Raw genomic sequence first — 12,346 nt, forward strand, 5'->3', positions numbered from 1 at the left:
AAAGGGTTTAGGTATGATAGAAAGATAATCTGCTTTGTAAATAAGATGTTGAAAATGTAAACTTCTTTTGTCATGTTGAGACATTATGGGTTTTACCCCCTGTGTTCGTATCAAAGAGGTGACGATCTCTCAGATTATGAACACTTGTATGCAAACATCATAAGGTGACGATCTTATGATTCTCAAACCAGTTATCATGTTGGATCTCTGGTATGTCATGGATGTGCCATGATGTTGTTGTGATAAAACATTTGAATGAAATGTTTGTACACATATCACAACATGGATAAGATGAGAATTTAACCATCCTCATATGTTTATCCTCAGTATTGCGTGTTTAGGCAATACTGATATCACGTGTTTAGGTGATATCTTGTCATAATAAAATGATGAATCTATTATATCACATAGTTGGGTGGTACCCTATGTCACATACTTAGAGTAATGTTTTATGTTTGTATCCTATGTTCTGATGGTACTTCATATTATATGTATAGATGATATATATTCTTGGAGACTGACATTTTGAAAAAGAAATGTGATGCAGGTTACCTTATCTTCCAAAAGCTAAGAGGGAGTGTTAATGCATTAGTAGCCTCTGCAAGATAAGACTCTCCTAACTCAGTAATCTCCTATATTTTGTTTACTCATTCATGCTTTATATTTATCAGACTATAACATTGGTCACAATTATGACATTGATATTGGATTAGATTGACGACCTGCTTAAATATGTTAAGCGTCAATCTAAAATGCTATCGGGCTATTAACCCGATAGCATATAATGCTAACAACTATTGTTATTGTTTATGTTATATTAATCCATATGCTTTGATACTGATTCATAATTGGGTATGTTTTATATCTGTAACAATTAACAAATGACACCGATTCATGATCGGATATGTTTAAGCACTATTATCATTAACATATGATACCGATCAGATATGATTAAGCACTATTATCATCAGCAATGATACCGATTCATTATCGGGCATGTTATAAGCGTTGTTATCATTAAGGATACCGATTCATTATCAGGTATGTTTGAAGCACCGATTAGTTACGGATTGGTTGTTGTTAGTAGGGGTCACGACCAAGTGACATCTTGGTCGGACATGTCTAAAAGACATGTCCGATCAAGGTGCCACTTGATCGTGGCCACCCTACTATTTATACATCATTCCAATCAAAGGAGATGACATTGAAATCGATATATGTTCATCCTCCTTACCTGCAGTAAAAGAAAGATAGCAATATTAAGTGTCATAGGCATAATATCAAATTTAAAATACACCATCCTGCATATAACTTGTCCATTAAATTGGAAATTACAATACATTTACAGGCAATGCAAGGTGGAGTCACCCTTTGCGGGCAATGCAAGGTGACATTGAATGCTTCTCAGGGAGAAGGTTGACGTGAAAGACCTCCTCCACCCTCTACGGGTAATGAAAGGTGGATCCATCCTCTGTGGGCAATGCAAGATGGATTTCATGGAAAGGCCCGTGATGTGATTATTACAATATGTGGTTGCTTGCTATAATCCTCCCTAGCTAAGAGGGAGTGTTGAAATCAATAGCTAGAATTGGATTATTTAAATTAATCTTTTAAATAACATATTGTAATAATTCAATGTAACTTGTAAATCATATGAGGTTGGCCCTATTTGGGTGTATAAGCAATGTGTAACGTGTTCTAGGGCAGGACCCAAATTGGGCGGTTGAGCAAACAACATATAACGTGTAATAAATATTGTTTGTATTTTTGGCGGCAAGTGTATTTAGCCGACCTAGCCTATAAGGCAATGTAACCATGTATAAATACAAGATATAGTGATGCCTTGTTACAACACACAAGCAATAATCTCTTCTTCAGCGAATATCTCTGCAATATCAGCAAACTTGCCTTAGGCATCAGCGAATTTGTTTTGGACATCAGCGAACACACATTAAAGACCAACGATCACACCTTGGAGGCCTGCGATCTTCATCTGAGTCTCAGCTAACATCATCTCTGCTCATAGTATCAAGTTCTAAGTGTATTTCATCAGCCGAATCTGCCCTACTGATGATTGAAGGATATTTTAAGTTCAGATCAGAAGTTACAAGTCAAATAAGTCAGTCTTGCCTTTTCCCTAGGAGGGTGAATTGTATTTGATCAACTGTTGATATTAATAAATAAGATCTAAACATTGTTGTTGGGTTTTTCCTCCAAGAGGGAGGTTTTCCCAGGGTATATGTGTGTCCTGTGTTGATTTTGTGGTTGTTTATCTTGCATCTTGATTTTTTGTTCCTTAATGCTTATCTGATTACTAAAAACTAATAGGAATATCCTTGAAGAGATCAATAAGAGATAAGGTTTATTATAGATCCAAAGATCATTGAAGATAAAGAAATTGTCAAGTATTGAGAGGAGAAGTCATAATATTTCTAAGCTATACAAGACAAGTCACAACAAAGGAGATTAAGGAAGAGCGAGGGCATGCAAAGCTACCGAAGGAAGGTGATCCATGATCCAAACTATTATAAGAGAATCGTTGTCAAGTATTTAAAAAAGTTGAGTTACAATCATTTTATTTCAATGGGAAAGAGTAGTAAAAGAACAAAGAAAGAAATGAAAACTTAATGTGTGTAAATAATATTTTGAAAGAAGAGATGGAAAAAATTATAAAGGAAAATAGAGAATTAAAAGAGGAAAATAGATCACAAAATAAAGAAATATTAAAATTGAGAGAAAAACCTATTTTTTTCAATCAATCACTCAAAGCATATGTAAAAGAAAATCAGTGTCTAAAATCTAAGCCTACACAATGCAATGTCTCATGTAATACAAATGATTTGTTTTATTCAATCAACGAATCATGCGATATAGATAAAAAATCTTTTGATAAAAAACTATACAATTGAAGCTAACAATACATTTGATTCTACAACCACCACTATTAGTGAGGCTAGTAGTGAAGATAATGATAAAGAATGTTTTTCAACAAATGTTAAGATAATGAAAAAAATGGGATATGATGGAAAAGGTTTGGGAAAATATGGGCAAGGAACTATAGAACCTATTGAGACAATAAAGAGACCAAAAAATGAGGGGCTTGGATATGTTAATGGAATAGAAATGAAATTGATGATGTAGATATTATAAGTTCAACCAAATCAGCTCAAAGAATGCAGAGTTTGTATTGTCATAGGGCAGGACATAATGTTAATGTTTTAGCAGCAGGAGATTTCATTATGACTGTGATGGTTTCTTCCTACACTTCAAGAGAAGTTGATGTGTAACGACTTCCTTAATAACTGACACGTATGACTTGCGGCTTCGTGGGAGCCTCATGCGTGCTGGCAGCAGTTTCTTTCCTCTTCGCATTTCATCCGATATAAAGATTGTCTATGTGGCTTATGTAACGGCATATATGTAACTACTGATAAGCTTATGGTGTCTTTTGGCCTTCCGTCTAGCTCCGACAAGAGATATTTCAGGCCTTGTCTTCTCTTTAAAGGCATGTTGTTGTTTCTGCTTTAGGGGTGGGGTGAAGTTCTCAAGAGAAAGTCTATATTAATATGTGATCATCCGTGTTGACTGTAGTGTAGAAGCTTTCAGTTGTTCCGCGATGTTATTGGCTTATAGTGCTGATTGTTAAGTGTTAACAATCTTACTTAAATCATTGCTTGATTAAGCCTGAGAGCATTGTATCAGATTTGGTCTTTAATAAAGGTTGATTTTTGGTGTGGCTGGGTTTTTCATCCTCAGGTGGAGGGCTTTCCCAGGATAAAATTTTGTGTATCTTGTTCTTGTAATCTTTTCTAAGTTTCAGATTGTTGTGTCTTACCTTTCTTATTCTAACATTAACATGGTATCAGAGCAAGGTCTAAGGCCGTCTCCCTCACAGGAGGTCTCAGGATTCTGGGAGGGTTGATTGTTTATTGTTTGGTGTTATTCAAACTATGTTTTTTTTTTAAACTTCACCTTTCTCTAAGTTGGAACTTCATTTCTTCCTATTTCGGATTTCTTGAGCGGCCCAATAAAACTCGACGGTATCTCTGCATTGCAACTGATCTGGGTATCACATCGTGTGAGGTCCACTTTATTGTTTTGGAAGGACAAGATCACGACTTCTCTGTGTCTTTGCTCTTATCTAGCATTTGCATCCTATCAGCTTGTATTTGCTATGATCATTTATCACAATGTTGTCATTGCTATAATTTGCAATCTCTGTTTTGTTCGAAGGAGAGAACACTCAATATGTGGTGTATTTGAGCAAACCTTAATGCATACCAAAAGATTCCTGATATAAAGAACAGTGCTGGAGGAGTCTTATGAGAAGATAAGACTCAGCGACAAGACTAACTCAATGGGAACTGGCAATAAAGAGATAAGTTTCTTTTGTGTTTGAATGATGTTCATGAATTTTCATTACATTGGAATTGAATCATTATTTCTATTTGTGCTTGTTATTATAGGTGGAGGCTACACATGTTCTAGGTGCATAGCATGTGTTTGTGAACTTCCAACTGAATGCTATATCTCAGCATCATCCAAGCTATCATTATGTTTCATCCTGATGGAAGTGTTGGTCACTCTACTGATTGGAGATTTGGAATTGGGGTATGCTCCAACATACTTCTTGACTGCTACAACACTGAAGATATTAAAATTGAGACAAGAGGACTCTTCCAGTGAGAGGGAGCTTGACATTTCAGCTTTAGAGGGAGCCTGACTTTTCAGCTTCAAAGGGAGCCTAACAATTCAACTTCAGAGGGAGTCTGACATTTCAGCTTCAGATGCCACATCATCATGAAGATTTTATTAATGCATTCTTCTCTGCGAAAGAAGTTTGAGGTGCAAGCCCTTGTAATGCATTTTTCTCTGTAACGGAGAAATTTGAGGTGAAAGCCCTTGTAATGCATTTTTCTCTGTGATGGAGAAATTTGAGGTGAAAGCCCTTGTTGCTCTTTCCACTCATGGGAGTAGCCATAGTGGATGTCATGTTGAGAGACTCCATGACAACATCACGTTGAGTGACTCCGTGATGAGAGCTTGTGTTTATTTCACACATGGGAATAGCCATGGTGAACATCATGTTGAGTGAATCCATGATGCTATCACGTTGAGAGAATCCGTGATAAAGTTTTTCTTTTTACACATATGGGTGTAGCCATTGTGTTTGTCATGTTGAGAGACTCCATGACTTGAAAAACTGTAAATGATATCTCCTTTGCTAAGAGTGTTAATGTTTTAGCAGCAGGAGATTTCATTATGACTGTGATGGTTTCTTCCTACACTTCAAGAGAAGCTGATGTGTAACGGCTTCCTTAATAACTAACACCGACCTGCATGTATGACTTGCGGCTTCGTGGGAGCCTCATGCGTGCTGGGAACAATTTTTTTCCTCTTCGCATTTCATCCGATATAAAGATTGTCTATGTGGCTTATGTAACAGCATATATGTAACTGCTGATAAGCTTATGGTGTCTTTTGGCCTTCTGTCTACCTCCAACAAGAGATATTTCGAGCCTTATCTTCTCTTTAAAAGGCATGTTGTTGTTTGTGCTTTAGGGGTGGGGTGAAGTTCTCAAGAGAAAGTCTATATTAATATGTGATCATCCATGTTGACTATCGTGTAGAAGCTTTCAGTTGTTCTGAGATGTTATCAGCTTATAGTGCTGATTGTTAAGTGTTAACAATCTTGCTTAAATCATTGCTTGATTAAGCCTGAGAGCATTGTATCAGATTTGTGTCTTTAATAAAGGTTGATTTTTGGTGTGGCTGGTTTTTCACCCTCAGGTGGAGGGTTTTCCCAGGATAAAATTTTGTGTATCTTGTTCTTGTAATCTTTTCTAAGTTTCAGATTGTTGTGTCTTACCTTTCTTATTCTAACATCAACACATAAAGTAGGGAAATGTTGGGATCTTCACCCTTGTTCAAATTGTGGGTTAAAGAATCACTCTGAAAAGTCATGTTGGAACAAAGACAGGAATGGACAATCTATGAAAGATACTATGCAGATTGATTATAGATGGATTAATGGATTAAGTTAGAAAAAGGTTAGAAGAATGTTTAAAATGTTGTACAAGCATAAAAATTCTCATATCAGACAAAATAACAAAAAAGCAAGAATAAGTAACATTAATTGTAGAAGATTATTGTTAAACCTAAGAAGTGATAGTGTTAGTCACAAAGATCATAGTGTTGATCGCAAAGATCATAGTGTTGATCACAAAGATCATTGTTGAAATGCTATAACATTTGTTGCAAAAATCGTTAGGGTTGCAATGTTGATTGTGAAGATTGTTACTAAAGTTGTGAAAGATTTGATCACAAAGATCGTTATTGGAATTGACTATAGAGATTGTTGATATCTATGAAGGTTTTGATCGCAAAGATTTTTGGAAATGCTTCACTTTCATTATTGATATCTATGAAGGTTTTGATCGCAAAGATTTTTGGAAATGCTTCACTTTCATTATTGATATCTATGAAGGTTTTGATCGCAAAGATCTTATGAAATGTTCCACCTTCATTTGTTAATATTTCTGAAGGTTTTCATCACAGAGATCTTTAGAAACAATTCACTTTCTTTATTGATATCTTTGAAGGTTTTTTATCGCAAAGATCTTATGAAATGCTTCACCATCTTTTGTTGATTTCTATGGAGGTTTAGATCGGAAAGATCTTTGAAAGTACTTCACCTTCCTTATAGATATAACCATGAAGAACATCTTATTATGAATACTAATGGACAAAAGCAATCAAGGGAGTTTGAAACAATGATAAAGCTATATATATCTTGACAGCATTAACATTAAATATTCTTCATTTTTACATGGGTTGCTAATAAACCTATTCGTTATAGGTGGCCCTCATCATCTAGTTAAGTTGTGAGGTAAAATAAAGTTTAAGGGGGGCTGTTATAAACTGTATTTTATCAATAAGCATGTCTGATGGAAGAGACACACCCCTCCATACATGCACTTATTTAAGGATCTATGGATCCATCTATTTGAGAAAGGAAAAAACATCAATTTATGCTCTCCCATTTTTTACAGCACTAACATCCAAATTCTTCAATGAAGAATAGTTTTACTTCTCCACTCAAACCTGATCACAACTTCTGATTCTGAATAATGTAAGTATTTCCTTCAAAAACATGCTTTAACAAATCTACTCAAAACTACTCATAAAGACATCACAAATCTGCTCATAAAGTCCTCACAAGTCTGCTATAACATCTTCAACAAACTGCTCATAAAGTTCTTCAGAATTTGCTTATAAACTTTTCTCTAATCTTCTCAAGAGCTTTTCACAATTATGCCTTAAAATCTCCTTAAAAATCTGCTCCAGTGCACCTTTTATCTCTGCGCCAATATGCCTCTAAATTTGCTCAAAAATCTGATCATGTATGCTTCAAAAGACTGTCCAAAATATTTCATAAATTCTACCTGCTAGACATTGTCTAAGGGCAAGGGCTCATTGCATGGTGTCAGTATATGTTTATTTTGTGTTATTCTTTGTAGATGGTTAATGTATGATGAAAATTCATATCCTTTAAGTAATAAGGATGTATGGTCGGAAATCCTTTGGGCCAAGCGTGTAATGTCGCCTTTTTCGAGAGGAATTGATTAGTTAATTTAATTAGTTAAGTTGTCCAAAAATTATTATTATTTTTCATGGATGACTTAATTAATAATATTAAGTTAATTATTTATAAAGTTATCAAATAATTTAAAAAATTAAAAGATGACTTTATATTTAATTAATTTAATAAAGTGACTAATTAAATATTATTTCATAAAGTCACTTCTAGAAGCTTTTGGATGGTGGAGAGACAAAAGTATTTAAGGAGATCAAGTTGAAGCTTCAAGATATGGATTTTGGATTTGATGAACTGTCTGATGCTTTGCATTAGTTGAATCTCTGAGGACGCAAACCTTCAGCAAATTGATAGAAGGGTTGGACGAAACCCTAGTTCTTCTTCTTGGGAGTGGATTCGTGACGGAGTCTACATCAGCACCAAATTTGTGAAGTCTTCTTTCGAAGACAAATTTGCAGAAAGAAGATATTCTTTGGTTGAGGGAAGGGAACTTAAAGGTGGCAGATTACTAATTCTGATCAGAAACATTCAGATCTGAGACAACACACAGTGAACCCACGATTTGACTCACATCTCATCATTAAGACATCATATCATTCCTTGGATAGCAGCTATAGCCCTGTAGTTATTTGTGATGTCCCTTTTTAGTTGACATCTATCAGCTTGGTAGATTAGCCTATCACTGACCCTCATAGGCTGATGAGGTTGATTAGAGGGTCTCCTGGAGACTGATTCTCCATCTTCAGAGTAAACAGTATGAGCAGTGACAGAGTATTGTTTGGCAATCTCCAGTTCTGACAGCGGGCATTTCTGATGAGTACTTGGAGAGATATCAATATTTAATTACTTTAATTAAATATTATGTGGCAAACTTTAATGTTTTAATATTTTTAAGTCACTTAAGTTATAACTTAAGTGAAGGTCTATTTCTCATCGAATGGGGCCTCTTTAATATTAAACTGAAAATGTTATTTTTGAAGCCTCAATAGTCAAAAATAAATATTAAAAGTTAAAACATCATTTAAATGCCAAATCGTACTTTTCTTGGGAATTGCGCCAAACCCTAAAGGAAGAGATAAAAGAAGTTTTTAGGTCTTCTTTTCATTATGGGATGATTTGATATTGAATTTGCTCTAAGGAGATTTTGGCTTGAGGGTTTCAGCAGGGGTTTCTTCCTGCGGATGATCTGAGAGTATCGGTACAGGAAAACAGTGGATTTTTGTGCATCAACATTAGAGGTTGTGAAATATCAATTGATTTTGCTTTTCAGTTGGTTTTATCCAGGAACCAAGATTGGGCAGATTAGACAGGGTTTATTTCATTTTATGCAAAGGTTTGATTGCAGCCACAGAGTCAGAGCAGAGGCAGAAATAAGTGTGTTTACAGCTGGGGTTTTTGTGCATGTACGGCCTGCAGATCTGCCGTACCTTTCTTCCTTGAAAGGGTACGATTTTGTTGAAGGAGTCGTCCAAAAAATTTGAAATAAATCCTAAAAGAGACGCCTAGCTGGTAGCTTCAGTTTGAACTGCTAAACTCACCATTCCGGGTAGTTGGACTGATAAATAATTTTGCTGTCATTATTTACTGTTGTATGGCAGCAAGGACAAATAAGGGGTTTCATAAATTTGAGGTATTTGACAATAAAACTTCCTGGTCTTGTCTGATTTCCTTTATTGAAGGTGTTTATGCAACTTGGATGTAATAAGGGTTTGATAATCCTATTTTCTGAAGTTCAATTAATTTCCAGCTCTTTCCAATATTGCTTTTTGTATACTATTTGTTTAAAACTAGCCCTTGTTGTTAGAAATTGCAAAGTACAAAACATAAAACGCAACAGGTTCAACTAAACCTCTGTTGTCTGAGTTGAGAGCCCTTGGTAGGTTCTTACATTATTAGGGGATTCATTTTGTTCCATATTGAAGGAGAAATTGGAGGATTGCAGGTTGTAGCAGGTCTGAAGCATATCGAGTTCAATCCTCCATTCCCATGATTTTTGCTGTTATCATTTGTTTAGGCATCAGAATCTTCATATGAGGACAGCGCTTTCATTGAGGACACAAGGCGATCTCTTAGCAAATGTTTGGAGGTGAAATTAGGGAGGACTTAGTCATATTTTCAGGTCTGATACAAGTTTATCAAACTTGCCATATTCCCCGATTTTTGCTTATATCTACAGTTTTGTGCATCAAATCTTTCTTAGATTGGAGCGCCCTGTTGGAAGAAGGTCATTGAATATGCTAAGAGCTTAAAAGGCGACATAGGTGATGGTATTTATTTATTGACAGTCTGCAGATCAGAACAGGGGCGATTATGTAGAAGGGTTTGATTTGGCAAGGAGAGGGCTCAAGGTGGAAGGATATTGCTTTCTTCTTCATCAATACACTAAGGCGATTTATCCAGGTTTTCCTATGACATTGTATTCATTGAGTTTTTGGTCATATGTGTATGAATTAGTGGCAGCCATTAATACTCAGAAATTTCTGAGACATACTTCATTGACAGCCAAGAGTATTGGCCATTATTTGGCATTTGTATCTGTCCTATTATCTATAATTAAAAGGGAGGAATAAGGTTGCTTATCAACTGAATGATTGTCTGAAGACTCCATGCAAACTGTTTGTTGAAATGACAGCTAGATGTAGGTTCATGTTTATGTATCCAAAGTAATGTAATAATGTCATGGATTAGTTGCATTATCATTCTAGACAATTGTTCTTTCAATTAGAGTTATTTGTTGCTCATTCTATGATCCTAGACGAGACTGAGAATTCTGAAACATCATACCAGCAAGACAAACTTAATAACAGTAGGTTGGATAGTCTACTGTTTGTAAATATTCCTTGTATTTTCAGTCATACCAGTACAGGGGATACTACAAAGACGTACAGTCCAAAGGCTCTTAATCATCTCATACGTGTATTTAATTTTTAATTGACCTTAAATATTGAATTCCATTTTACTCCCATTATTCCCTTCTGGTAAACACAGTAAGCAAATGCAGCAAACACCACAAAACATATATTTTTTGACAGCTTGAAATGCATTCTTTGGCAATATCTGCCCATATGCATTACGTTAATAATCTTATTTGTTTTTCAATAACCGTGAAATTTGTTTAAAGCTCATTCTCTTCCCAAATGAATACAAAATAATTCATAACATTGAAGGCACACGTACTCCATAATGGAAGTCACAGGCTTAAAGCAGAGACTACAAAGCAAAAAAATATAAATAATAAATAAAAATGATGAACAGTTATTTTGTAGTAATTGATTGTGCCCCAACAAAATTTTTCTGTGGCTTGCCATTTATTTCTCGAGGCTGGAATCAACTATGAATCTAGATCAAAATTTCTGCTGTTTTAGCCAAACTCATTTTCTTCAAGCAGGGCAGTCAGAATATCAACCCTTAAGTTAATGATAAAGTTCACAGGGCAGCACAGCATATGGTTATTATGTTTAAACGCTACTTAAATGTAATCAGTCTACGCTAGTGCAGATATTTTTATAGAAGGGTTTTACTGGAAGATGCATTGTCCAAGCTTCACATGATATACCGCATGGAAGCTATCAAGCTTTTATATAGAGAAGAGGGATACCTTTATTGATTATTTCCAATCAGAAATCAAATTTTTGCATCCTATGGCTTATGGTTAAAGTTATGTTTAAACGCTACTAAAGTATAATCAGTCAATGTATACAGGTGAGGGATACCTTCACTCTCAATCAGCTAGGCCCGAAATAAAATTCTTGCATCCTATAGCTTATGGTCACGGTTATGTTTAAACAGTACTAAACTATAATCAATCAATGCTAGCATAAGTATATTTGATAGACGATTTCTACAGGAAGATATATTTTCGAAATTTTTCTGGATAAAATGCAAAGAAGCTATCGAGCTTTTGCATAGATATAGCCACACTCTGAATCGGCTAGGACCAAAGTCAAATCTTTGCATCTTGTATCTGCGGATATCTAGAGTAAATAAGAGCGCCATAATCTACTATCCCTTATTCAAAAATTTCATTTTCTTCACATCTTAAGGAAATTAAATTGGCAAAATTGAATTTCAGTGGCAATGTTGACGGAGTGACAGAAGCTTAAAAATGACCAAACCCTACGCACACGTTGGTTGAATTCAGAAGCTCCATGATATTAATGGTATTGCAAACGATACCCATTTTCTCTCAAAACATATTTGTTTATGAAATTCTTTCGAGAGAACAAAAACCTGACGTCAAAGATATACATGCATTATCACTAGGACCAAACCCATTTAGAAGAACGATAAATGTCAATTTAAGAATGACAAGGATTACCTGAGTAGAGAAGCGGTGGCTTGTGAGGCTTCTCCGATCAAAGAATGCCACTATAGAGGAGCCAAAAATCTTGGGTCTTACCAGTAACAGGTATGCTCGTTTAACAGGACTCCAATGCTACTACTCAGTTGTAGAAACGTGGAGAATGTCTTGGTTTGTATATTATTAGGAAGTTCCTGCCGTCAGGCATCTCTTGGAAGAATTTAAAAAAGTGAGTTGCAGTCGTATAGTTTCAAAATTTGTATATATTCTATTAATTTTTAAAAATTATTTTTCTCTTTTCCATTGGTTAATTATGTCCCGTTCTACAATGATATCAAGGTGGTGTATAACGAAAAACAAAAAGCAAACCCACCAAGTAAAAATTGAACAAAAAGCAAATCCAAGGTGGTGTATAATGAAAAACAAGAGCAAACCCACCAAGTAAAAAT

This window comes from Cryptomeria japonica, chromosome 9, assembly GCF_030272615.1.
Source record: "Cryptomeria japonica chromosome 9, Sugi_1.0, whole genome shotgun sequence".
NCBI classification, from domain to species: Eukaryota; Viridiplantae; Streptophyta; class Pinopsida; order Cupressales; family Cupressaceae; genus Cryptomeria; species Cryptomeria japonica.